Below are 23,817 nucleotides of genomic sequence, written 5' to 3'. Positions count from 1 at the left end.
GAAAAAAGACAACCTCTTTAACAAGTGGTGCTGGGAAAACTGGTCAACCACTTGTAAAAGAATGAAACTAGAACACTTTCTAACACCATACACAAAAATAAACTCAAAATGGATTAAAGATCTAAATGTAAGACCAGAAACTATAAAACTCCTAGAGGAGAACATAGGCAAAACACTCTCCGACATAAATCAAAGCAAGATCCTCTATGACCCACCTCCCAGAATATTGGAAATAAAAGCAAAACTAAACAAATGGGACCTAATGAAACTTAAAAGCTTTTGCACTACAAAGGAAACTATAAGTAAGGTGAAAAGACAGCCCTCAGATTGGGAGAAAATAATAGCAAATGAAGAAACAGACAAAGGATTAATCTCAAAAATATACAAGCAACTCCTGCAGCTCAATTCCAGAAAAATAAATGACCCAATCAAAAAATGGGCCAAAGAACTAAACAGACACTTCTCCAAAGAAGACATACAGATGGCTAACAAACACATGAAAAGATGCTCAACATCACTCATTATTAGAGAAATGCAAATCAAAACCACAATGAGGTACCATTACACGCCAGTCAGGATGGCTGCTATCCAAAAGTCTACAAGCAATAAATGCTGGAGAGGGTGTGGAGAAAAGGGAACCCTCTTACACTGTTGGTGGGAATGCAAACTAGTACAGCCGCTATGGAAAACAGTGTGGAGATTTCTTAAAAAACTGGACATAGAACTGCCATATGACCCAGCAATCCCACTTCTGGGCATACACACTGAGGAAACCAGATCTGAAAGAGGCACGTGCACCCCAATGTTCATCGCAGCACTGTTTATAATAGCCAGGACATGGAAGCAACCTAGATGCCCATCAGCAGATGAATGGATAAGGAAGCTGTGGTACATATACACCATGGAATATTACTCAGCCATGAAAAAGAATTCATTTGAACCAGTCCTAATGAGATGGATGAAGCTGGAGCCCATTATACAGAGTGAAGTAAGCCAGAAAGATAAAGAACATTACAGCATACTGACACATGTATATGGAATTTAGAAAGGTGATAACGATAACCCTATATGCAGAACAGAAAAAGAGACACAGAAATACAGAACAGACTTTTGAACTTTGTGGGAGAATGTGAGGGTGGGATATTTCAAAAGAACAGCATGTATACTATCTATGGTGAAACAGATCACCAGCCCAGGAGGGATGCACGAGACAAGTGCTCCGGCCTGGTGCACTGGGAAGACCCAGAGGAATCGGGTGGAGAGGGAGGTGGGAGGGGGGATCGGGATTGGGAATACATGTAAATCCATGGCTGATTCATATCAATGTATGACAAAACCCACTGGAAAATAATAATAATAATAATAAAAAAAAACAACAACAACAACAACAAAAAAAACCTATTTCCAAATAAAGTTGCATTTCAGATAAGACAAGAATTTGCGGGGAGGGACCCAAAGCTAGTGGAAGTGATAGAATTTCAGCTGAGCTATTTGAAATCCTAAAAGATGATGCAGTTAAGTGCTGCACTCAATATGCCAGCAAATTTGGAAAACTCAGCAGTAGCCACAAGACTGAAAAAGGTCAGCTTTCATTCCAATTCCAAAGAAGGGCAATGCCAAAGAACGTTCAAAGTACCATACAATTGCGCTCATTTCACATGCTAGCAAGGTAATGCTCAAAATCTTTCAAGCTAGGCTTCAACAGTATGTGAAGCAAGAAATTCCAGATGTTCAAGCTGGATTTAGAAAAAGCAGAGAAATCAGAGATCAAATTGCCAACATCTGCTAGATCATAGAAGCAAGAGAATTCCAGAAAAATATCTACTTCTGCTTCACTGACTACACTAAAGCCTTTGACTGTGTAGATCACAACAAACTGGAAAATTCCTAGAGATGGGAATATCACACCACCTTACCTGTCTGTGAAACCTGTATGCAGGTTGAGAAGCAACAGTTAGAACTGGACATGGAACAATGGACCGGTTTCAAATTGGGAAAGGAGTATGTCAAGGCTATATATTGTCACCCTGCTTATTTAACTTACATGCAGAGTACATCATGTGAAATGCTGGGCTGGATGAATGACAAGCTGGAATCAAGATTGCAGAGAGAAATACCAACACTCAGATACAATGATATCACTCTAATGGCAGAAAGAAAAGAGGAACTAAAGAACCTCTTGATGAGGGTGAAAGAGGAGAGTGAAAAAGCTGGCTTAAAACTCAACATTCAAAAAACTAAGATCATGGCCTCTGGTCCCATCACTTCATGGCAAACAGATGGGGGAAAAGTGGAACCAGTGACTGATTTTATTTTCTTGGGCTCCAAAATCACTGTGGACGGTGACTATAGCCATGAAATTAAAAGACTCTTGCTCCTTAGAAGAAAAGCTATGACAAACCCAGACAGCTTATTAAATAGCAGAGACATCACTTTGCCAACAAATGTCCTGAACAGTCAAAGCTATGGTTTTTCCAGTAACCATGTATGGATGTGAGCACTGGACCATGAAAGAGGCGGAGCACCAAAGAAGTGATGCTTTTGAACTGTGGTGTTGGAGAAGACTCTTGAGAGTCCCTTGGACTGCAAGGAGATCAAAATAGTCAATCCTAAAGGAAATCAACCCTGAATATTCACTGGAAGGTCTGATGCTGAAGCTCCAATACTTTGGCCACCTGATGTGAAGAGCTGAGTTACTGGAAAAGACCCTGATGCTGGGAAAGACTGAAGGCAGGAGGAGAAGGCGATGCCAGAGGATGAGATGGTTGGATGGCATCATCGACTCAATGGACATGAGTCTGAGCCAACTCCAGGAGACAGTGAAGGACAGGGAAGCCTAGTATACTGCAGTTCACAGGGTCGCAGAGCTGGACACGACTTAAGTGACTGAAAAACAAGTGGGCCTCCACTGCAGTGGTCACAGCTCTCTCAGCAGGGGCACATGTGCTCGCGCACACACACAGGCTGATAAATTGGACTCAGTTAAAAAACAAATATTCACTTCTCTTTAAAAGCATAGTTAAGAAAAACAAAAGTTATAGACTTTACAGTGAGAAGATATACAGGGTATCTTATCAATGACTTGGACCCAGAATAAGAACAGACTCTTATAACTCTAAGATAATTAGCCTTTCAAAAAATGGGCGGAAGATTTGAACAGATGTGTTCAGGAAACGAAGGCCACAATGAGACTAGAAGAGTTAAAATTTAAAGACTGACAATACGTGTGTTGACAAGGATGTAGAACGACCTGAAAGTGCTTAAACAGCTTGCAGATTTCTTAACAACACTGACATCTGATCACCATTTTATCCAATAACCCTCCTCCGAGGTCTTTACCCAAGAAAAGTGAAGATGTATGTCCACAAAAAGGGACTTGGACACAAATGTATGTGGCACCTTGATTCACCATGGCTCCAAAACCCACACCACATGTCCACCAACAGGAGAATGGATAAATAAACTGTGTGTTAAGTCGCTCCAGTGATGTCTGACTCTTTGCAACCCTACAGACCATAGCCCATCAGGCTCCTCTGTTCACAGGATTCTCCAGGCAAGACCCAGGGACTGAACCCAAGTCTTTTTAGTCTCCTGCATTGGCAGGTGGATTCTTCACCATTAGCACCACCTAAGTAGTATTGGATTTCCCTGATGGCTCAGACGGTAAAGCGTCTGCCTACAATGCAGGAGACCCGGGTTAAATCCCTGGGTTGGGAAGATTTCCTGGAGAAGGAAATGGTAACCCACTCCAGTATTCTTGCCTGGAAAATCCCATGGACGGAGAAGCCTGGTAGGCTACAGTCCATGGGGTCGCAAAGAGTCGGACATGACTGAGTGACTTCACTTTCACTTTCAAACAGTAGTATACCCATAGAATATACTTTTTATGGATAGAAAGTATAATAATAGAAGAATAGATAGACAGTAGAATACTTTTCAGCAATAAAAAGGAATAAAGTACTGATACATGCTACACAGGGATAAATTAAAAAAACATGCTGAAAGAAAACATCCTAACACAAAATAGTACAGACTGCATAATTCCAATTATATGGAATTATAGAACAGCAGAACTAATCTATAGAGTCAGACATACCATCAGTAGAAACCTAGGGCCAGGCTGGGGCAGAGGCACTAGGCAACTTTTTTGTAGAGATGAAAATGTAATTTATTTGGATTGGGGTGGTGGTTCAACAAGTTAATATATATCTTTCAAAATTCAAACTGAACATGGAAATGGGTATGTTTGTTTATTTATTTTTAATGCTTTCATCTCAAAATATTAAAAGTAAAAATCTAGAATTAATTTAAATATTCATCAATAGGAAATTGGCTATATAAACTATGATACAACCTCCAATGAAGCTGTTTCTTTCCTTTCCAAGAAAATAGGAACAGGAACATAAGCATCACCTTGGAGCTTGCTATGGGCTTCCTAGGGGGCTCAATTGAACAGAATCAGCCCGCCAAGCAGGACACTCGGGTTCGATCCCTGGGTTGGGAAGATCCCTTGGAAAAGAAAATGGCAACTCACTCCAGTATTCTTGCCTGGGAAATCCCATGGATAGAGGAGCCTGGCGGGCTACAGTCCACGGGGTTTCGAAGAGACATGACTTAGTAACTAAACACCACAGCAAGGAGCTTATAAATACAGAATCTCAGGCTCCAACTTGGAGCTGTTGAATCAATCAGCATTTTTAATAAAATCTTCAGAAGAGTCATATATACTGATAATAAACTGAAGAATGCCAGCAACAGAGAAAGCACAGTGGCAACCTAATTTATACCTCAGGGCCCCCAAAAGGCTTAGGAATTGTTGGCCCAGGTAACTTTGAAAAGGGATGCAAAGATGGGACTAAAAAACAAGAGGATTAGCTGCAAATGAAATAAACAGATCCGAGATTCCTTCCCCAATTCAATGCAACAGGTAACAGTCTCTCCCAAACTGTGGAATAAGAATGGAGCTGTTCTCTGGCATGGGGAACCTAAGAGTCTCTAGACTGCAGCAAGAGTTGAAGATGAAGGGCTACCAGGCTGAAAACAGACTCTGAGTAAAACTATGCACATTAAAAGTTGAGACCTCCCCAGCCTTCTTTTCCTCACGTAGACTGCAAGAATACCATTTTCACAAAACATAAAGATCCAAACATCCTTCTCTAGGGATCAATCCAGGAAGAAATAGTAAAGATACTGACACTGATTCTCCCCTAAGGAAACTTCCCAGATTATGCTCTACTCATAAGTATGACCAGACATCCACAGATCCTCAGACATTCGAAGAAAATCTCTACAATGAAAAGTCAAACCCACAAGCAGAAAAAAAGATAACTTATAGAAAAGAGACACAGTGCTAGAAGAAAACACTATTTAAAAACTCACTGTTTTCAGGGAGAAGGTACTGTATATTCACGAAACAAAAAGAGGAAGCTATTTCTAACCACCACCACAGAAAATAAATCACTCCTGCAAGATAAAGTCTGACGGCAGAAATGATAAGCTGAACTGTAGAGTTAGAAAATAAAGTGCAGGAAATTTCCCAGAAAATGCAGAACAAAAAGATGAAGGATAAGAAAACAGAAAACCAGTCCAGCAGGTGGGAAATCAGAACAATAGGAGTCCCAGAAAGAGAATAAACTGGGAAGAAAAGGCTGTACCATTTTCTAGAACAGGAAGCTTTTCAAGACTGAAAACCTTCCACCTTGATGGAAGAAACTAGACCCATGCTGAGATACATCAGAAATTTCGCAACAGTGATAACAGAAGAGAAGAGATAACCAGTTTCGCAAGAGAAAACAAATTTTATACAAAGAATTAAGAGATAGAATGGATTCCTTGAAAACAGGTAAATTAAGGGAAAAAATACAGGATTTATGCTGCCTTATATGAGGCGTACCACTGGGTAACCAAGTAGTAGATGAAGGGAAGCAGCTCTTTAGAGTGTTCCAACTTATAAATGAAAAATAAGTTGTAGACCTGAAATTCCACCCATGAATTAACAGATGCTGGCATTAAGCACCTATGGCTATGACTGTCACAGCGGGAGAGGAACCAAACATTCTGTGCCTTATACAGGCTGAACCTGAGTCTGTCAGATCTCTGGATCCAGCTATCAATTTGCAAGAAATGCGAAGGACACAAAACTGGAAACAATCCAGATTCCGATCAATGAGTGAATGGATAAACAAGAGTGGGAGACCCATGCAGTGGATCACTGCTGAGCAATAAAAAGGAGGAACTATCAATACATGCAAAAATACAGATGAGTCTCAAAATAACTATGCTTAGTGGGTGAGGCCAGGCAAAAACCAGAATGCATGCTTCATGATTCCATTTGCATAAAATCTCAGAAAACACAAACTCACCTACAATGACAGAAAGCAGATATTAGTTGCTGAGGAGATAGGAGGGGGAGAAGGGAGAAATTACAGAGGGCCACAGGGAACTTTTGGGGCAATAAATGTGTTTACTCTCCTGATGCTGGTAGTGTTTCATGGGTATAGATATATGGCAAAAGGTATCATACTGTACACATTAGATATGCACAGTTACTGTATGTCAGTTATACTTTAGTAAAGCTGTTTTTAAACAAGGTAATGAACACAGAGGGACTACTGAGCTGCATGATTAGTGTGCAATCAGCGAAAGTCACAGTGGAAAACGCTAAAGGTCAAGTGGTCCAGTTCTTCAACAGAAGGAATGGAGACGTGATCTATACACTAAAACAGAGGCGTGAAAGACCTCTCAAATACTTTTCAAAGAAAGTGTAAGACTAGTTTCCAGGAACAAACACTTGGGTGACAAAACTACTTTTTAGAAACGCAAGAAAGCCTACGCAAGTGTAAAAAAGAATGCAAGAATGGCATTTGCAGCAACATGGATGGACACAGAGGTTATACTAAGTGAAGTAAGTCAGAAAGAGACAAATATCACATGATATCACATACATGACATCTAAAGTATGACATACATGAATGTATGCATGAAATGGAAACAGACTCACAAACAGAACAGACTTCTGTTTGCCAAGGGGGAGGGGAGGTGGTAAAGCGATGGAGTGGGAGTTTGGAATTAGCAGATGGAAAACTAGCATACAAAGGATGGACAAACGGCCTAGGATCAGGCTCTTCAACAACAAGAAGCCAGAAGTACCTTTAATGGATTACTAAATTTAACCAAATAATAACAACACTTTCTGACATAAAAACTATAGGAAAAATCAAAAGAAAACAAACTGGAAAAAAAATTATAAAATATAATCTCTTACAAATCAACCAGAGAAAAGATCAGAAGTCCAACAGTGAAATAGTAAAAAGAGCGAAGGACTGGAAAAGACAATTCACAAAAAGGGAAAATGAGCTATTAAATATATGAAAAGGTATCAACATCACTCATACAGAAAACCAGAAATTTAAGCTATCCTATCTGTTTCTTAAAAAGATAGGCACCCTCCCAAATTTGTCAATAGTGTATATCTGTGAGACTGTAGGAGTATAACTGGAAAAACTCCTTTGAAGAGCCATTTGAAAATATCTATCAAAGTTGCAAACATATGTGCATGTCCTTTGAGCCAAAAATTCCACTCCTAAAGATATATCCTACAGATTCACTTTCATGCATGAAAAAATGTCTATAAGATTATTCATGGAAGCACTGCTTATTATAACAAAGGAATGGAAATAATCTAAATATCCATCAACAAGGAAACAGTTAAATAAATTCATCCAATGCAATACTATGCAGTTATTTTTTAAAAAGAAACTCTCAAAAAAAAAAAAATAAATAAAACAATAAAAAGAAAAAGAAACTCTCCAGATACTGACATGGACATGTCTCTGAAACACATTATTAAGGAAAAAATCAAGATACAGAACAGTGCACAGAACATACCACCATTTGTGTAAAAGTGGTACAAACAAACAAAAAAACACATAGTTCCACATATGCATAAAGAAATCCTGGAACGACACTTAAGAAGTCAAAAAACAACGATAACATGGGCAGGAACTTGTCAGATGGGGTCATGACGGGATGGAGACTTTAATACACTTTCCCTACTATTAAAATTTTCCTAACCAAGGATCATACAAGACTACTATGAACAACTATATGCCAATAAAATGGACAACTTGGAAGATACAGACAAATTCTTCGAAAAGAATAACCTTCCAAAACTGAACCAGGAAGAAACAGAAAATGTAAACAGATCAATCACAAGCACAGAAATTGAAACTGTAATAAAAAATCTCCCAACAAACAAAAGCCCAGGGCCAACTGGCTGCACAGGCAAATTTCACCAAAAGTTTAAAGAAGAGCTAACACCTGTCCTGCTCAACTCTTCCATAAAATTGCAGAGAAAGGAAAACTCCCAAACCCATCTATGAGGCCACCATCATCCTGATACCAAAAAACAGACAAAGATGCCACAAAAAAAAAAATTATAGGCCAACATCACTGATGAACATAGACGCAAAAATCCTCAACAAAATTATAACAAACAGAGCCCAGCAACACATTAAAAAGATCATACATCATGATCAAGTGGTTTTTTCTTTTTTAAGATCAAGTGGTTTTTATTCCAGGGATGTAAGGATTCTCCAATGTATGCAAATCAATCAATGTGATACAAATTGAAAAATAAAAACCATACCATCGTCTCAACAGATGCAGAGAAAGCCTTTGACAAAATTCAACGCCCATTTATGATTTTAAAAAACCCTCCAGAAATAGACATAGAAGCAACATACGTCACATAATAAAGGCCATATATGACAAACCCAAAGCAAACATTATCCTCGGTGGTGACAAACCGAAAGTATTTCCTCTAAAATCAGGAACAATACACGGGTGCCCACTCTCCTCACTATTATTCAACATAATTTTGGAAGTCCTAGCCACAGCAATCAGAGGAGAAAAAGAAATTAAAGGAATCCAGATTGGAAAAAATGAAATAAAACTCTGTTTGCAGATGACTTGATTCTCTATATAGAAAACCCTAAAGATGCCACCAGAAAATCACTCAAGTATGAATGAATACAGTAAATACAGTATTATAAATATAATGAATGCAGTAAAGTCACAGATATTAAATTAATACACAAATCCATTGCATTCCTACACACTAACAATGAAAAATCAAAAAGAGAAGTTAAGGAAACAATCCCATTCACCATGGCAACAAGAGGAATAACATATTTAAGAATAAATTTACCTATAGAGACAAAAGGCCTACATGCAGAAAGCTATAAGACGCTAATGAAAGAAATCAGACAATGCAAACAGATGAAAAGATATACTATATTCCTGGACTGGAAGAGTCAATACAGTGAAAATGACTTATACCTAGAGCAATTTACAAATTCAATGCAATCCCCATTAAACTACCTACAGTATTTTTTCACAAAACTAGAACAAATAATTTCATAATTTGTATGGAAACAAAAAAGACCCCAAAAAGCCAAAGCAATCTTGAGAAAGAAGAATGGAACTGGAGGAATCAACCTTCCTGACTTCAGATTAAACTGCAAAGCCACAGTCATGAAGACAATACGGCACTGGCACAAAAACAGAAATATAGGCCAATGGAACAAAATAGAAAGCCTGAAGATAAATCCACACACCCATGGGCACCTTGCTTTGACAAAGCAGGCAAAAATTTACAATAGAGAAGAGACAGTCTCTTCAACAAGTGGTGCTAGGAAAAATGGACAGCTACATGTAAAAGAATGAAGTCAGCATACTTCTTAGCACTATGCACAAAAAATAAACTCAAAAGAGATTAAAGACCTAAATGTAAGACCCGAAACTCTTAAGAGGAAAACACAGGCAGAACACTCTCTGATGTAAATCACAGCAAGATCCTCAATGATCTACCTCCTAGAGTAATGGAAATAAAAACAAAAACAAATGGGACCCACTTAAAAGCTTTAAGTGAAGGAAAACAACAAAGGAAAATATTAGCAAAGTGAAATGACAACCCTCAGAATGGGAGAAAATAGAAGCAAATGAAACAACTGACAAGGATAACAGATTGTGTTTACTTAAGTCATTTCAGTCTCTCTTAATTTAGAATAGTTCTCTATCATTTTTTTCTTTTTGATACTTTATTTTTGAAGACTCTAGGCCAATCATCCTATAGAATGCACTATCTGTGTTTGTCTAATTGTTTCCTCCATATTAGATAAACAGTTTCGGTAAGAACACTAGACTATATGTCCCATTGTGTCAGTTTGTCTCCTTGTCGGTCATGTGAATTTAGAGCACGTGATGCAGGAGGTGTCTGCCATATTTCTCTACTGTTGGGGTACCTGTTCCCTTTTGTAATCAATAAGTGATCTCTAGGGTGGTAATACCTTGAGACTGATAAAACTATGCTGTTTCCTAACAAAGTCTAACCTGATATTAGTTCTACCATCCACTGCCTGAATCAATCACCATACTGGGAATTGCGAAACAGTGATTTTTCTGCATTTACAAACTGGCAATTATTTTCCACTGGCCTTCTATTATAGATATGTGGATTTGTTTTTATTCAGTGTGTTAAAACCCACTGACATCATCATTCTTTTGAATAGCTAAACTTTCCCACATTCATCCTGTCAGAGTTCTCTCCACCTGAAACTCTCTCCTCCCGACATGTTCAGTCCTTAAGCATTCATTTGCTTTCAGGCATCATGTACTTTTGCAGACCCAGAGTCACTTTTTTCAAGAAGCCCTAGTTCTTTTTGTAAAAACAAAAAAAAAACCCCAAACCCCCCCACATTATTTAGAAAGGAAAGCCTGAGCAAGAGGTGTGCAGATTATTACTGAGGTGTCTTTGTGTCTAGGCCTTTTCAGTGGGCAGGGCTAGAATTTTTTTTTTAAATCAGGAATTGATACTGATAACCTCCACTTCAAGGCTAACATCACAGGATTCTTTCTTACCTCATTCCTTATTTTTATTTCCCTCTCCCAGTGACAACCTGGCTCCCAGTTACATTAGGACATTGATTTACTCATACTAACTACAGTACATACTAGTTTTCGAGTTACTGCACTGATACCCTTGCCAACAACTAAACATATAAATAAAGTGCTACTTCTTCTCCCATTCCTTTTGCCCTTGACTATATCCTCCTAGGGGTACAGAGTCTGAGCACTTTGTTAAAAAGTTACTTTAATTAATTCTTTTTTAAAATTCATGGTGAAATAGAAGAGTAAAAATATGGGAAAAACTCAACATTCAAAAAACTAAGATCATGGCATCCAGTCCAATCAGTTCATGGCAAATAGCTGGGGAAACAATGGAAATAGTGACAGACTTTTTTTCTCAGGCTCCAAAATCACTGTAGATGGTGCCTATAGCCATGAAATTAAGACGCTTGCTCCTTGGAAGGAAAGTTATGACAAACCTAGGCAGCATATTAAAAAGCAGACACACCACTTTGCCGAAAAAGTTATGTAGAGTCAAAGCTATGGTTTTTCCAGTAGCCATGTATGGATGTGACAGTTGGACTATAAAAAAGGCTGAGCATTGAAGAATTGATGCTTTCGAGTTGTGCTGGAGAAGACTCTTGAGAGTCCCTTGAACTGCAAGGAGATCAACCAGTTAATCCTAAAGGAAATCAACCTTGAATATTCATTAGAAGGACTGATGCTGAAGCTCCAATACTTTGGCCACCTGATATGAAGTGCTGACTCATTGGAAAACATCCTGATGTTGGGAAAGACTGAAGGCAAAAGAAGAAGAGGGCAGCAGAAGATGACATGGTTAGATAGCATCACCGACTCAGTGGGTATGAGTTTGAGCAAACTCTGGGAGATAGTGAAGGACAGGTAAGCCTGAGGCACTGCAGTTCATGGGGTTGCAAAGAGTTGGACACAACTTAGTGAATGAACAACAACAAAATTTATGGTTGTATAGTCAATTTGATCCCTTTCATGAATCACTGCCTTGTCATGGTTAACAGGGCTGGTATAACTCAATGAAGCTATAAGCCATGCCTTTAGGTGATGATGAGGACAGGGAGGCCTGGCATGCTGCAGTCCATGGGGTCTGCATGGGGTCACAAAGTGTTGGACATGACTGGGCAACTGAACAACAACGATCAATTTGATATACTGTTTTTGATTATTAGTTGTTTTTTGTACATTAAATTTCATGATTTTTTTCATTTTTGTTTAACTTTTTCAGTCGCTCAGTCATATCTGACTCTTTGTGACCCCATGAACTGCAGCACGCCAGGCCTCCCTGTCCATCACCAACTCCCGGAGTCCACTCAAACCCATGTCTATTGAGTCCGTGATGCCATCCAACCATCTCATCCTCTGCTGTCCCCTTCTCCTCCTGCCCTCAATCTTTCCCCGTATCCCAGGTCTTTTCCAATGAGTCAGCTCAAACATTTAAATATTTACATGGTTCAAAGTAAAAACTATATAAAAACAGATACTCAGAAAAGTCCCATTTCCACTGTTATTCCCTCCACCCATATCCACCCACCCTTTATCACTTGTTTCTGGTTTATAGTTGCTAAGTACTTTCTACAAAAGTGATTTGTGGAGGTGTTTCCTCTGGAATAATTACTATAACTGAGACTGCCAGGTGAAAGGGTAAATGTTTACTTATACACTTTTGTCAGATATTGCCATATTCTCCTCCACAGGGACTGCTGACCATTTGTGAATCATGGTTTAACCAGTATTAAATTCTCTGTTGTTGGGACTTCCCTGGTGGTCCAGTGGTTAAGACTCTGCCTTCCAAGGCAGGGGGTGTGGGGTTTAATCCCTGGTCAGGGAGCTAAGACGCCTCATGGACAAAAAAAAAAAAAAAAAAAAACAGGAGCAATATTGTAATAAATTCAATAAAGAGTTCAAAAATGGTCCATATCAAAAAAGAAAACTGAAAAAAGAATTTGTCAACTCAATTGCTGTTTCTCAGAGGTATGACAGAAATGGTTACTGGTTCTCAAATTCTGTGCTCTCTTCTCTTCTGAAGCACACAGCTGACCTGTATTTCCCAGTCGTCCATGCAATTAGGAATGGCCATGGGACTGATTTCTAGCCAATGAGATGTGGGTAGATGTGATGTTAGCCATTTCTGGGCAAAACTCATCCTTCTTTCTATAAGCAACCAGAGCAACTCTGAAGGACACAGGTGAAGGTAGCAGAGCTGTATCAGTCGGGCATAGAGGGCTGCAAATACTCACCTGGGACTGTTACATGAGAGAAATAAACGTACTGAATTTGAGCCACTGTATTTTTTACCTAATTGTACAGTATATACTGAATTTGAGCCACTGTATATTTTACCTAATTTTAGCCTATTCTACTTAATACAAAATACTTCCAATTGCTTCTTTTTCATATCCTTCCCATCCAGCTGCATATGTCCCTGCTTCTATTTCAAATTTTTTATCCACTGTAAGCCTTCACTGTATCTTTGGCTGCTCTCAACCTCATATAAGTATCCTTAGCCAGAGCCCTGGCTTATAAGATGTGGCGCTTTACACATATTATAGTTATTGATGGTTCAACTATCTCATGATTCACCCTGACCCAGGGGCTCTTTCTGCCAGTAACAGACACAAAACCAACCATTCTCCAACATGAACTTCCTGCTTACAAAATTAGCCTTCATTTGACACTGTCCAGTTTGTAAGTACCTAATTTATCCAGGTTATTTTGACTTCTGTTTCCAGTATTTCTGGCACACAAATATATACACAAGATTAAAGTTTATTTAATAAAGAACTGGGTCCCAGACTGACCTCTGAAGGGTTAACTGGTAAGTGCTACTCCATACCAGAAGCACATCCTTGGTGTCTCTGCCCTGCCCACCCTCTGACTGTGGTAACATACAAGCTAAACTATGCTTCCCTGGGTTGCTGCTGATCATGTTATTCATAATTAAATCAACAGCATGAGAAAGTCAAGATGTATGTGCCCTGATTCCTCCAGATCCTTACAATGTTCTGGAAAAAATTAGGTTACATTGATGAGATTCAGTTTTCCATAAGGCTATCATTAATTTTTACCCAATGCTCTAGGTTTGCTTATAAATTAACATTATAATGATGTATATTTTCACATATCCTTCCCTCCTAATATGACTATGTCTTATTTATTGCAAACCCCATACATGTATATTCATCTCTTTATCATTTTGGTAGGAACAAATAGATTAATACAAGTGCAATGTTCATAATTAAGAAGAAAGGAGTCTATACCTTATATTGCTTTTGACACCAAATTAAAAAAAAATTTTTAATTTGTTTTTTAATTGAAGGATAATTGCTTTACAGATTTTGGCTGTTTTCTGTCAAACATCAACATGAATCAGCCATAGGTATATATATGTCCCCTCCCTCTTGAACCTCCCTCCCATTTCCCTCCCCATCCCATCCTTGTAGGTTGATACAGAGCCCCTGTATGAGTTCCCTGCCACAAAATTTTAAGAATGATATCAATAAATAGGAATATACCTAAATAAGTTAACATATTTGGGAAAAGAGCTCATAAGAGCAACAGTTAGAGGGTTATAAGATTAGGAGTTGTTCAAAAGTAGGACATGTTATTTGGGAGCTAGTATTTGCATCACCACCAGAAATGTCCTAATATATATGGGACTAATGCTTAGTAAACATGTTTATAAAGAGGCTTAGTCCTCAAAGGACATTTGAACTAGAGACTGCGTCCTAGTTCTCAATGATTATCCTCAACTTTAGTTCTGCTCTTAAGCAAAGGAAGGGGTTTAAGCATACAATGATCTGGAAAGTACCAATCAGAAACCTGTACTCAATGAGACCTCACCAGCAGTCCCGAGCTCTTGGGATGACTCAATAATCAGATGATGACATAGCTCAAGTTCAGTTGTCTGTAGTTTCTAAAACTATGGCTTTGTTGGTTATTGCTGAGCAAGTAAACTAGGCCAATCACCTAAGGAAAATCCCTTTTTCAACTTCATACAATCTGGGATAGCCTAGCCAATCAACCTGGGTCCTGTAAGTCATCGACAACAGCATTCCAGACCTATGCCAGCTTACTCTACTACCATAAACACCCACTGCTTTTTTTCCATTCTCTCAGGATTTGGAAAATATAACACACATCTCACACTGATTAATTTTATTATGTTTATTGAAGTAGAGTTGATTTACAATATTAGTTTCAGGTGCACAGCCGAGATTTAGTATTTTTACAGATTATTCTCCACTGAAAGTTATTATGAGATAATGGCTATAATTTCCAGTGCTATACAATATATTCTTGCCGTTTATGTATTTTATATACAGTAGCTTGTATCTCTTTTAATGCCATACTCCTACCTTGCTCCTCCTTCCCCCGCCCTCTCCACTGGTAACCACTAGTTTGCTTTAATAATCTGTGAATATGTTTCTCTTTTGCTATATACATTTGTCTTACTTTTTAGATTCTACATATACATTATATCATACACTATCTGTCTTTCTCTGAATTATCTCACTAAGCATTAATATTCTCTAGGTCCATTCACACTGCTGCAAATGGCAGGATTTCATTTTTATGGCTGAGTAGTACTCCACTGTATACATATACCATATCTTCTTTACCCACTCATCTGTTGATGGACACCTCAATTGATGACCACTGGGGTGCAGTGTTTTCTTTTTGAATTCATGTTTTTTTCTTTTCAGATACACACCCAGGAGTGGGACTGCTGGATCATTCAGCAACTTCCTAGTTTTTTGAGGAACTACCATAGTGTTTTCATAGTGGTTGTACCAATTTACATTTTCACCGAAAGTGTACAAGGGTTACCTTTTCTCCACACCCTTGCCAACATCTGTTATTTGTGTTCCTTTTCAGCCATCCAGACAAGTGTGAGGTGATATCTCACTGTGGTTTTGATTTGCATTTCTGGAATAATTAGTGATGTTGAGCTCTGTATGTCTTCTATGGAAAAATGTCTGTTCAAGTATTCTGCCTATTTTTGATTGGGCTTGTTTGTTTTTGGATATTGAATTGTATGAGCTGTTTATTTTGGATAATAACCCCTTGTCAGCCCTTTGTTGCTGTTCAGTCTCTAAGTCCTGTCTCTTTGTGACCCCATGGACTTCAGCAGGCCCGGCTTCTCTGTCCTTCACTATCTCCCAGAGTTTGCTCAAATTCACATCCACTGAGTTGGTGGTGCTATCTAACCATCTCATCCTCTGTCATCCTCTTCTCCTTTTGCCTTCAATCTTTCCCAGCATCAGGATCTTTTCCAATGAGTTGGCTCTTCACGTCAGCTGGCCACTTTAAGTACTGGAACTTCAGCAACAGTCCTTCCCATGAAGATTCAGGACTGATTTCCTTTAGGATTGACTAGTTTGATCTCCTCGCTGTCCAAGAGACTCTCAAAAGTCTTCTGCAGCACCACAGTTGTCAGCCACATCATTTGCAAACATTTTCTCTCATTCAGTAAGTTCTCTAGCTGCTTTGCGGATGGTTTCTTTATGCAAAAGCTTTTAGGTTTAATTAGGTCCCATTTGTTCCTTTCTGCTTTTATTCCTTTGCCTTAAGAGACAGATCCAAAAAAAGAAAAAGAAAATTCTACAATTTAGGTCAAAGAATGTTCTCCCAATGTTCTCTTCTAGGATCTTTATGGTTTCAGGTCTTACATTTACATCTTTAATCTATTTTAAGTTTACTTTTGTAAATGGTGAGATGATATATTTCAATCCCATTCTTTAACATGTAGCTGTCCAGTTTTCCCAGCACCATTTATTGAAAAGACTGTCTATTCTCCATTGTATATTCTTGACTACTTTGTCACAGATCAATTGACCATAGGTGTGTAAACTTATTTCTGGGTTTTCTATCCATGTTCCATTAATCTATAATCTGTTCTTGTGCTGATACAATCCTGTTTTGATCACTGTAACTTTGCAGTGTAGCTTGAATGAAGTCAGAAAGGTGATAGCTCCACCTAAAATTATTTGATACTCCTTTTAAGTCACTGATTTCTCCAGTGCTTAGACCAAGAACCATAGACTTCTCAGTCCCCCAGAATTTTCAGGTCAATGAAAAACTGGGACATAGTCAATGAATATACAGATTTTTTTTTTTGGAGAATTGTTTTTAATTAATACTACTGGACACTCAAATGGAAGTACTTTGTCATACCCGTAAGTCTCCAGCTCAACAAGTAGGAAGCAAGACCTTTTGAGGTAAAAATCTCATTGTGCACAGTTCTGTTATCTTCACATTGATTCTTTTAAGCATGAGACTAATGGCAGAAGTTTCACAGATTAAGAGAGCAGGTAGGCCCCTTAAGTCAAATAATTCTATCTAAATACATATGGTGCTTTTCAGTTTATAAAGCATTTTATGGAGATTATTGGATTCAAACTGTCTAAATCATGCTCTTGAACCTACATTCCAGGAATCATGCCAAGATGGTGAAGTGTTAGAAATAGTAACAGTGGTCTTTTCCCTAATTAGATACGATGAACAAGGGCCAAAAGATGAAAGAGAGACATATTCACATGAACAGAATAAAGGAAAACAAATCATATAATCATCTTAAAAAATGCAGAAAAAAGCCTTTGACAAAATTCAACATCTATTCATGATAAAACCTCTCAGCAAAGTAAGAATTGAGGGAAATTTCCTCAACCTGGTAAAGGCTATCTCTTAAAAAATCTACAGCTGTCATCACACTTAATTGTGAAAAACTGACCACCTTTTTCCTTAAAAGAACAAGGCAAGGGGGGGAAAAGGCATAGAGATTAGAAGGGATAAGATAAAACTCTTTGTAGATGATGTTTATCTTCTCCTGCAAGAACTCCAAAATTACAACTCACTGCTGAGCAATCATCGACAGGAGAATGTTCGATCCCACCAAAAAAAAAGATACCCCAGGTCCAAGCGCAAAGGAGAAGCCCCAGCAAGATGGTAGGAGGGGAGAAATCATGTTTAGAATCAAACCCCACAATCGCCAAAGATGTTTGGAGGGCTCAAACAACACCTTGTGCGCACCAGAACCCAGAGACCCCACGGGGACTGAGCCAGACCCTCTGATCAGCAGTGGCCTGCTGCAGGGGCAGAGGCTCTGGGTGCAGCTACCTAGGTCACACAGCCTACGGCATAAGCCCTCTCTTTTGGAGGAGGTCGCTATTAACCCCACCATAGAGCCGCCGAGTGGAAGACCCACAGACTGCAGGATAATTATACCAAAGAAATTCTCGCACTGTTAAGAAAGTTCTAGGACCCACAACAGCTTTCCCAACCTGGGGATCTGGCAAAGGGACTGAGAACTCCCAGAGAATTTGACTTTAGAGGCCAGTGGGATTTGATTTCAGAACTTACACAGGACTGGGGAAACAGACTCTTGGAGGGCACAAACAAAATCTTGTGTGCACCAATCCAGGAGAAAGGAGCAGGGACCCCACAAGAGACTGACCCAGACTTGCCTGTGAGTGTCCAAGAGTCTCCGGAAGAGGCGTGGGTCAGCTGTGGCCTGCGGCAGGGTCAGGGGCACTGAGTGGGGCAGTTCGTGCACAGGATCTTTTCAAGGAGGCCACCATCATCTTCATCACCTCCACCATAGTTTGGTCTCAGATCAAGCAACAGGGAGGGAACACAGCCCTGCCCATCAACAGAAAATTGAATTAAATATTTACAGAGCATGGCTGCACCCATCAGAACAAGACCCAGCTTCCCTGAGTCAGTTTCTCCCATCAGGAAGCTTCCATAAGCCTCTTATCCTTCTCCATCACAGGGAAGACAGAATGAAAAACACCATCACAAAAAACTAATCAAACTGATTGCATGGATCACAGCCTTGTTGAACTCAATGAAACTATTAGTCATCCTAAGTAGGGTCACCCAAGATGGATGGGTCATGGTGGAGAGTTCTGACAAAACACGGTCCACTGGAGAAGGGAATGGCAAACCACTTCAGTATTCTTGCCTTGAGAACTCCATGAACAGTATGAAAAGGCAAAAAGATAGGACACTGACAGATGAACTCCCCAGGTCGGTAGGTGCCCAATATGCTACTGGAGAAGAGTGGAGAAATTAACTCCAGAAAGAATGAAGAGATGGAGCCAAAGTGAAAACAACGCCCAGCTGTGGATGTGACTGGTGATGGAAGTAACGTCTGATGCTATAAAGAGCAATATTGCATAGGAACCTGGAATGTTAGGTCCATGAATCAAAGTAAATTAGAAGAGGTCAAGCAGGAGATGGCAAGAGTGAACACTGACATTTTAGCAATCAGTGAACTAAAAGGGACTGATGGGCAAATTTAATTCAGATGACCATTATATCTACTACTGTGGGCAAGAATCCCTTAGAAAAAATGAGTAGCCCTCATAGTTTACAAGAGAGTCCAAAATGCAGTTCAGTTCAGTTCAGTTCAGTCGCTCAGTCGCATCTGACTCTTTCCAACCCCATGAACCACAGCACGCCAGGCCTCCCTGTCCATCACCAATTCCCGGTGTCCACCCAAACCCATGTCCATTGAGTCGGTGATGCCATCCAACCATCTCATCCTCTGTCATCCCCTTCTCTTGCCCTCAATCTTTCCCAGCATCAGGGTCTTTTCAAATGAGGCAGCTCTTCTCATCAGGTGGCTGAAGTATTAGAGTTTCAGCTTCAACATCAGTCCCTCCAATGAACACCCAGGACTGATCTCCTTTAGGATGGACTGGTTGGATCTCCTTGCAGTCCAAGGGACTCTCAAGAGTCTTCTCCAACACCACAGTTCAAAAGCATCAATTCTTCAGTGCTCAGCCTTCTTCATAGTCCAACTCTCACATCCACACATGACCACTGGAAAAGCTATAGCCTTGACAGACCTTTGTTGACAAAGTAATGTGTCTTTTTTAAAAAAAATTTTTTATTTTAATTGGAGGCTAATTACTTTACAATATTGTATTGGTTTTGCCATACGTTGACATGAATCCGCCACGTGTGTACATGTGTTCCCCATCCTGAACCCCCTCCCACCTCCCTCTGCTTTTTAATATGCTGTCTAGGTTGGTCATAACTTTCCTTCCAAGGAGTAAGCACCTTTTAATTTCATGGCTGCAATCACCATCTACAGTGATTTTGGAGCCCAGAAAAATAAAGTCAGCCACTGTAGCCACTGTTTCGCCATCTATTTGCCATGAAGTGATGGGACCAGATGCCATGATCTTAGTTTTCTGAATGCTGAGCTTTAAGCCAACTTTTTCACTCTCCTCTTTCACTTTCATCAAGAGGCTCTTTAGTTCCTCTTCACTTTCTGCCACAAGGGTGGTGTCATCTGCATATCTGAGGTTATTGATAATGCAGTACTTGGGTGCAATCATAAAACAACAAAATGATCTCTGTTCATTTCCAAGGCAAGTCATTCAATATCACAATAATCCAAGTCTATGCCCCAAGCAGTAATGCTGAAGAAGCGGAACAGTTCAAAGAAGACCTACAAGACCTTCTAGAACTAACACCCAAAATAGATGTCCTTTTCATCATAGGGGACTGGAATGCAAAAGAAGGAAGTCAGGAGATACCTGGAGTAACAGGCAAATGTGGTCTTGGAGTACAGAATGAAGCAGGCAAAGGCTAACAGAGGTCTGCCAAGAGAACACACTGGTCACAGCAAACACCCCCTTCCAACAACACAAGAGAAGACTCTACACATGGACATCACCAGATAGTCAATATCAAAATCAGATTGATTATATTCTTTGCAGCCAAAGATGGAGAAGCTCTATATAGTCAGCAAAAACAAGACCAGAGGCTGACTATGGTTCAGATCATGAACTCCCTACTGCCAAATTCAGACTTAAATTGAAGAAAGTAGGGAAAAGCACAAAACTATTCAGGTATGACCTAAAACAAATCCCTTACGATTGTATAGTAGAAGTGACAAATAGATTCAAGAGATGAGATCTGATAGAGTGCCTGAAGAACTATGGACAGAGGTTCATGACATTCTACAGGAGGCAGTGATCATGACCACCCCTAGAAACAGAAATGCAAAAAGGCAAAATGGTTGTCTGAAGAGGCCTTACAAGTAGCTGAGAAAACAAAAGAAGCTAAAGACAAAGGAGAAAAGGAAAGATATACTCATTTGAATGCAGAGTTCCAAAGAGCAGCAAGAAAGCCTTCCTCAGTGGTCAATACAAAGAAATAGAGGAAAACAATAGAATGGGAAAGACTACAGAACTCTTCAAGAAAATTACAGATACCAAGGGAACATTTCATGCAAAGATGGGCACAATAAAGGACAGAAATGGTATGGAACTAATCGAAGCAGAAGCTATTAAGAAGAGGTGGCAAGAATACACAGAAGAATTGTACAAATAGTTGTTAATGACCTGGATGCCACGATGGTATGATTACAAACCTAGAGCCAGACATCCTGGAGTGTGAAGTCAAGTGGGCCTTAGCATCACTACAAACAAATCTAGTGTGATGACGGAATTCCAGCTGAGCTACTACAAAGCCTAAAAGATGATGCTGTTAAAGTGCTATACTCAATATGCCAGCAAATTTAGAAAACTCAGCAGTGGCCACATGACTAGAAAAGGTCAGTTTCATTAAAAGCCAAAGAATGTTCAAGCTACCACACAACTGCACTCATTTCACATGCTAGCAAGGTAATGTTCAAAATCCTTCAAGCCAGGCTTCAACAGTATGTGACCCGAGACTTTCCAGATGTACAAGCTGCATTTAGAAAAGGAAGAGGAACCAGAGATCAAATTGCCAACATCTGCTGGATCATAGAAAAAGGGAATTCCAGAAAAACATCTACTTCTGCTTCATTGACTATGCTAAAGCCTTTGACTGTGTAGATCACAACAAACTGTAGAAAATTCTTCAAGAAATGGGAATACCAGACCACCTTACCTGCCTCCTAAGAAACCTGTATGCAGGTCAAGAAGCAGCAGTTAGAACCGGACATGGAACAACAGACTGGTTCTAAATTGGGAAAGGAGTATGCCAAGGCTGTATATTGTCACCCTGCTTATTTAATTTATATGCAGAGTACATCATGAGAAATACTGGACTGGATGAAGCACAAGCTGGAATCAAGACTACTGGGAAATATATCAATAACCTCGGATATACAGATGACATCACCGTTATGACAGATAGTGAAGAGGAACTAAAGACCCTCTTGATGAAGGTGGAAGAGAAGAGTGAAAAAATGCCCTAAAAGTCAACATTCAAAAAACAAAGATCATGGCATCTGGTCCCATCACTTCATGGCAAATAGATGGGGAAAACATGGAAACAGTGACAGACTTTATTTTCTTGGGCTCCAAAATCACTGTGGACTGTCACTGCAGCCATGAAATTAAAAGACGCTTGTTTGCTGGTGGGGGGTAAAAAACATACAAAACACGCTTGCTTCTTGAAAGAAAAGCTATGACCAACGTAGACAGCATATTAAAAAGAAGAGGCATCACTTTGCCTACAAAGGTCTGTATAGTCAAAGCTATGGTTTTTCCGGGAGTCATGTATGGATCTGAGAGGTAGACCATAAAGAAGGTTGAGCAATGCTTTCACACTGTGATGCTGGAGAAGACGCTTGAGAGTCCCTTGAACAGCAAGGAAATCAAACCAGTCCATCCTAAAGGAAATCAGTCCTGAATATTCATTGGAAGGACTAATGCTGAAGCTGAAGCTCCAATACTTTGGCCACCTGATGCGAAGAGCCAACTCGTTGGAAAAGGCTCTGATGCTGGGAAAGATTAAAGATAGGAGGAGAATGGGGTGACAGAGGGTGAGATGATTGGATGGCATCATCAAATCAATGGACATGATTTTGAGCGAATTCTGGGAGATAGTGAAGGACAGGGAAGGCTGGTGTGCTGCAGTCCATGGGGGTCACAAATAGTTGGACGCGGCTGAGTGACTGAACAACAACAATATATATGGAAAATCCTAAGGCATCCACCCAAAACTTACTGGAATTGCTAAGTTACTTCAGCAAGACTGCAGATCAACTTTTAAAACTGTATGTATGTGTGTGTGTAGATAGATACAGACACAACAAAATGTGAAAATGTAAAAATTGCCATTCACAACAGACTTTAAAAGCACTCTCTTATCCTATTTATTTATTTGGCTGCATCAGGTCTCAGTTGAGGCCCACAGAACCCTTCACTGCAGCGCGCGGACCCCCTAGTTGTGGCATGTGGGCTCTCCAGCTGCGGCACACAGGCTCTGGAGGATTCAGTCTTTAGTAGTTGTAGCACACTGGCGAAGTTACTCCACAGTATGTGGGATCCTAGTTCCATGACCAGGGACTGAACCTGCATCCCCTGCAGGAAGGGGGATTCTTAACCACTGGACCACCAGGGAATTCCACACAATAGATTTTAAAAGACTCTAAAATGTAAAAAAAAAAAAGTAGGGATAAATCTTTTAAAACATGTACAAACCATCAATACTAAAAGCTATAAAACACTGCTGAGAGAAACTAAAGATGTAAATAAATGGCAAGATATACCATGTCTATGGAAGACTGATACTCTTAAGATCTCAATACTTCCTAAATTGGTAGATTCAGTGTTGTCCTGATCATAATCCAACCAGGTTTTTTTTTTGTATAAATTGACAAGTTGACTCTAAAATGTATATGAAAATGCAAAAGATTCACTTTGCTATACGGCAGAAACTAACACAACATTGTAAAGCAACTATATTCCGATAAAAATTAATTAAAAAAAAAAGAAAGAAAATGCAAAGGGCCAGAATAGTTGAAAATTTTTGAAAAAGAACAAAATTTAAAGGCTTACACTACCTTTATTTCAAGACTGATAAACTACAGAGCTGAAGACGGTGTAGTACTAGCTAAGAGCAAACGTAACAGAGAGTTCCAAC

The 23,817-nt window shown here is 39.5% G+C and overlaps 1 protein-coding gene across 1 annotated transcript in view; it reads right to left on the bottom strand.

Annotated features, from left to right (window-relative positions):
• Positions 1 to 23,817, bottom strand: part of GPR160 (G protein-coupled receptor 160) — a 51,079-nt gene that overhangs the window by 12,033 nt on the left and 15,229 nt on the right. The gene's annotated exons all lie outside the window — the stretch shown is intronic.

This window comes from Dama dama, chromosome 19 (genome assembly GCF_033118175.1).
Source record: "Dama dama isolate Ldn47 chromosome 19, ASM3311817v1, whole genome shotgun sequence".
NCBI classification, from domain to species: domain Eukaryota; kingdom Metazoa; phylum Chordata; class Mammalia; order Artiodactyla; family Cervidae; genus Dama; species Dama dama.
Note: the sequence above shows the minus strand (reverse complement) of the source record. Positions and strands in the feature narration are given on the sequence as shown.